Source organism: Lathyrus oleraceus, chromosome 6 (genome assembly GCF_024323335.1).
Source record: "Lathyrus oleraceus cultivar Zhongwan6 chromosome 6, CAAS_Psat_ZW6_1.0, whole genome shotgun sequence".
NCBI lineage: Eukaryota > Viridiplantae > Streptophyta > Magnoliopsida > Fabales > Fabaceae > Lathyrus > Lathyrus oleraceus.
This window is the reverse complement of record NC_066584.1, coordinates 21,875,968-21,882,016: the sequence shown is the minus strand read 5'-3', so window position 1 is coordinate 21,882,016 and position 6,049 is coordinate 21,875,968.

Genomic DNA, 6,049 nt, shown 5'->3' with positions numbered 1-6,049 from the left:
GTACAACTGTATCATTAGCCTCAGGATCAGAAAATTCAAAAAACTGCTGCTACTGCAAATCTTCACTGTGTAACCGGTTACTACAATTTGGGTAACCGGTTACTGCTGCATTTTCTGTGAGTAACCGGTTACTGCTATTTGGGTAACCGGTTACTTCAGCATTTTCTGCATTTTTTACTTCATCAAAAGTCACATCCCGGGTTATGACGACCTTCCGATTTCTTCCATCGAACAACTTGTACCCTCCAGTAGAATGATATCCTACAAATATTAGTTTCTCACCCTTATCATCCAATTTCTTCCGAAGTTGATCCGGTACATGACGATATGCAATCGATCCAAAAACGCGCAAATGCTTCAAATTTGGTTTGAAGCCACTCCAAGCCTCTTCCGGTGTGAGTTTCTCCAGCTTCTTAGTGGGACATCTATTCAACAAGTAGGTGGTTGTAGACACGGCCTCACCCCACAATTCCTTAGGCAAATTCTTCCCACAAAGCATACTATGCACCATGTTCATTATTGTACGATTTTTCCTCTCGGCAGCCCCGTTTTGTTGAGGCGTATACGGAGGCACCACCTCACACACAATTCCCTCAAGATCACAAAACTTCCCAAACTCACTAGAGGCATACTCACCTCCACCATCCGTTTTGAGAATTTTGAGCTTCCGACTGCTTTGGCGCTCCACCATGGATTTGAAATTCTTGAAAACTCCAAATACCTCATCTTTTCTCTTGATAAGATATGTCCAAAGCTTCCTACTAAAATCGTCAATGAACGTAACAAAGTATCGATTGCCACCATAAGTCTTTACTTGCATCGGTCCGCAAACGTCGAAATATACCACCTCAAGTAAACCTTTGATTCTTCGACTCGCATCTTTGCTAAACACATTCTTGTGTTGTTTAGCCTTCACACATTCCTCACACAATTCAGTTGGAATACTAATGTGTGGCAGCCCCGTTACCATTTCACTTTGTTGCAACTTTCTTAGATCCCTAAAATTAAGGTGACCAAGACGGTAATGCCATAACCACTCTTCTCTACTTGCCGCGGTAGCTAGACAACGATGCTCCATAACCTTTAACTCAACCTTAAAAGTTCTGTTGGCAGCCATCGGCGCTTTTAGAATCAACACACCATTTGAATCCAAAAGGCGTAAAATCTTATCCTCCAATCGAATTTTGTATCCTCTTTCAAGTAATTGGTCAATACTTAAAATATTACACTTAATTCCCGGTATATACAAGACATCTTTGATCCTTGAATGTCCACCATTCCTCTTTCCGATCAAAACATCTCCTACCCCTTCGGCGCTTAAAGTGGTGTCGTCGGCAAATTTGACTTTACTTTTTGCCGCTTGATTGATTTGCACAAACCAATCTTTTTGACCCGTCATATGTGTTGAACAACCGGAATCCAAGTACCATTCATCTCTCCCTTAGACTCCATCACGAACGGTAACCAACGCATTTCGATCCGAATGCATTTTCTCGCTATTTTCCGGAACATTACAGTTGTTGTCCCGCAAACTTTCACTGCTGTAGCTGCTGCCCGGAACATCTGTAATGCCATAACTCCCCTCCGTGATCATTACTAGAAGTGTGTCCTCATCATCTACCTCTTCCCTAACAACCTTGGCTTCATTATTGTGATTCTCGTTCGATTTACCACGACACGAATTTGCAAAGTGTCCAAACTTTCTGCACTTGTAGCATTGAACCTTACTCACATCACGCTTCTTGAAACCATTGCAGTGACCACTATCCTTGGAGCTACATTCACCCTTTTCACTCGTCGAATGCTTTGAATTTTGCGAATCATTTGAACCAAAACTCTGAAAATTTGATTTACCTCTCGCCGCAAATTTTCCTTTCGACCTCTTATTCTTCTCATTGAAACGCGCTTGCAAAGCAATCTCCGCTTTGGCTTTGTCGGCGCCTCTCTCATCCATCCTTTGTTCATGTGCCTCTAACGAACTTTGCAATTCATCCTTGCTCAAAGTTATTAGATCCTTTGATTCTTCAATAGCCACAACTATGTTGTCGAAACGCGGCGTTAACGAACGCAATACTTTCGATACAACATTCTGCTCAAGAATCGTTTCCCCACAAGATTTGATTTGATTAACTAACCGTGTAATGCGCGTAATATAGTCGTTGATCGTTTCTTTATCTTCCATTTGTGTTAACTCGAATTGTCGCTTGTAAGTTTGTAACCTTACCACCTTCGCTTTGACGACACCGGCATATGCTTTCTCCAAGATTTCCCATGCTTGCTTCGCCGATTCACAATCGCCAACCTTCTCGAAATTGTCGTTATCAACACAAGAATGAATCAAGAATAGGGCTTTGTAATCCTTCTTCTTCTCTTCTTTGTGTGTAGCTCTTTGAATGTCGGTAGCCTCTGCCCCTAATTGTGTAACTCCATTGATGACGATCTCAAGCACCTCTTGATAACCAAACAAAACCCTCATTTGTTTTGCCTGTTTATCATAGTTCTTCGAATCAAGAATCAGGAGATTGGTGGGAATTCGATCATTGGAAACGGTTGCCATTGTTGCAGCGGGTTAGGATCGATAACCAAGGCTCTTGATGCCAAACGTTGGAACATAAAACTCTAAACTAAAAATTGAAGGTTCAACAATGGTGGAAGAAAAGAAGATTGGAGAAGATGAAGTTGAGAGAGAAAAATAGAGAGAATATAGTAATATTTTTTGATGAGTATATTTTTGCATTAACCATGAATTGGGATGATACAAATGTATTTATACAATTGGAATATAAGCTACAACTAAAGTGATTAAAAATAAAAGCAAAATTTTATTTTTCAATTAACAATTCCAAGCTCTAAGAGCTTATTTCAGTCAATACAACGCTTTGTATAATAAGTACATCATCCCTTCCTGATTCTTTTTCACAAATCCAGGAGGTTGTGACACATATACCTCTTATTGCAATGGACCGTTCAAAAATGCAACTTTCACATCCAGATGCATCAGAGGCCAATTTCTATTAGCAGTTACCACAATTTTTGAGGTGAAAGCTTCGTCATAAAATATATTATTTATCGTAGTGACAATTGAGGGGGTTGATGAACTTGAATATCTAACTGTGTCTGAATCAAAAGTCACTACTCTTCGCCCCATCCAAGTAAAACTGCAATAGCCAAAAACCACAATTTCCATCGTCACCCACAACAAGAATGTCATCAATGTACGGATATAAGAAATCAAGAAACTAAGACAAGTAAACATGTCTTGAAGATATGGTGGACGATTAACTTATAGCCGACATACTTGAATGATGAGTTCCAGTTTATTTTGTGCATGATCTCTTTGTAGTTTGACTCCCCTGCAAACCCTCACCATACTCCCACTGTGAAGGATAACAATGCATATCACTCTCTTGACCCTTTCTGCTCTTCTTAACTCCCCTATTTGGATTGTGTTTCATCGGCGGTGGACTCATAGTAGTTTTGGATGGATGTGTTAGTTCCCAGACCTTTTTCTTCAATACCATCTTGCCTATAATATCCAAAGTACTGAAATATGTCTTCAACTCTTCACACTCTTCTTCTAAATCCAATTGTGTACCACTTTCATCATGAACGACATCATGCTCTTCAATGTGTAATTTCTTCCAAAAAAAACATGAATTGATCCTAAAAGAACAGGATTGCCTTGTATTTGGAAACCGGTAAGTTGGCACGCACACGGTAACCCATGTGTTATTCTAATGAAGCAACCACGTGCATCTTGGCTTGCACCAATAAATGTTACCATTTCTAGTTCCTTTCCAATATGTTTTATACATTGTCTCAAAATAAAAGCGTGCAAGTTGGCATAGAATGAAGTGTTATACCGATGCTCAATATTGACAATACTTTTTTGAAACAAGACTTTGATTGAACATAGCTGCAACTTCAACATGGTGTTCTCAATATCCAAACTTCGGCGTAAATCTCTTTGGCTTATAGTCGACATGTTTTTTTGTCTCCAATGAGCACACTCCATCCTAAAAACCATAAATAGAAATATATGTTGAATTATGTTTAATAATGTAATAACATCAAAAAGACATTCGTGTACTTGCTCCTTGTTGTGTTCCATAAATGAATGACGTTCTTAGTCCAAGCAGCAACAATTTTTTTTTATAAGGCGTCAACCATGTTTTCACTCACATAGTTAAAAATAAAGGAATATTAACACAAATGGTCTCAAAGTGCTTCAAGTGTTTGAAAAACTTAGTTTCTCTATTAGCATACATGATGTTGTTTCATATATCCATGATATGTTCTTGTCTTTCTGATTTAACACACTATTTACATTTCATACTAACTTTTTTTAAAATATGGAACAAACACAACAAATGAGTTAAATTTGGGAACACAACTTTCATGGCATTCATCAACACAAGTTCCCGGTCTGTCACCACAACCTTCAGTAGAAAATTCTTGGAAGATAACAACTCTTTGAGCTTTTCAGTGCCCATTTGAAGTTCTTCTCCCTTTCATGTTTCAAATAGGCAAAGTCAACCGAAAGCGTCAACTTTGTTGACGTAACACCAATAATCTCAACCTGTGGTAGGTGGTAGGTGGTACTTGTATGATCATGATGCACATACTCAAAAATCTGATAAATCAAAATATGTCCAAAAGGGATCAAAAATCAACATATGGGCATTACTTATTTGTCTTGTATGTACAATCAAAAAACAACACCAAATAAAATATATTCAACAAATTCACTGAATCAGGATGTGTCCAAAAGATATCTGCAACAACATTTGAGTCAACAACATTTCTCTTTATGAATAAGACTCAACAAAATTTGCATTTCCAACATATGTATTTCTCTTTATGAATAAGACTCAATAACATTTGCATTACCGTCAATAGACCTCTCTTGCTCGCATTGTATGTAACTTTAATTTTATACACATGGGTAACATTGGTGAGGTTTTCTGGATCTTTGTCTTTCAAAGCAGCAACTATGTATCTTGACATAAATCTCGGCCTAAAATGACATTTAACTTTCATACTATAAATGTCTTATGAGGAATTATTACTTTCATATGCATTCTTCCTTTTGTAGTTTCCTTCTCTTTCACAATCCATAATCAATTTATATTTCCTCCCTCGCTTTCCATTTGCAGTATCAGAACAAACAGTCACAACAATAATATCATGTTGCTTACCAATAGTTTGTACACGTGTTAATACTTCATATCGGAACTCAAATATATGTCATTTACAACATATAAACAGTAAATTATCAATATCATAGAGACGAGAAAGTTTTTATATTAAACTTGTTACATATAAAACATACAACGTCAATGGTGAATAACTGCGTAAAATATGTATAAAAATCTATAGAAGACGCTATCGGTTTTGGACCACACAAGTAAAGCATTATTCTGCACTACCATAAATAATGTGTATATCGGAAATTTTAGTAGCTATCCAGAAATTTCGATAATAGTCGGTATATTTTTGGTTTTTTCTAGAAAAATATCAGAATTTTCAAAATTTTCTATATATTTTTAGTTTTTTCCAAAAAAAAAAAATCAAGATTTCCGATATTTTTTCATCATAAATTTACAAAATACTGGTATAAATACTTGATTTTTAAAAAAATGCAAAAAAAAAATCATACTGTAAAATTCGTTTAAACTATCTAAAATTTTGTTTTTTGCATAAGTGAAATTTTTTTAAGTGAAATAAATTTTAATTGATAAATAATAAAAGGATTCATTTATGTTATATAAAAATATAAGGAGTGTCAATTGTAAAAGAGGAAATGGCGGTTAAATACTCTTTCTTCAAACAGCAAACAGTCCAAAACAACAGTGAATTGAGCTACATAGTTTGTTTCTTAGATTTTCAAAAGAATTCTTTAGTCCATGTAATTGTTTAAAGCGGAAAAAAAGTTTAGTTATGAATCGTTTACTAAATTAACCCTCAACACTGTAAACATTAAAAAGAAAAAGAAAACAGCTAGTATATTTCATATTTTTATTCTACAGAATGAAAATATATATTTTCC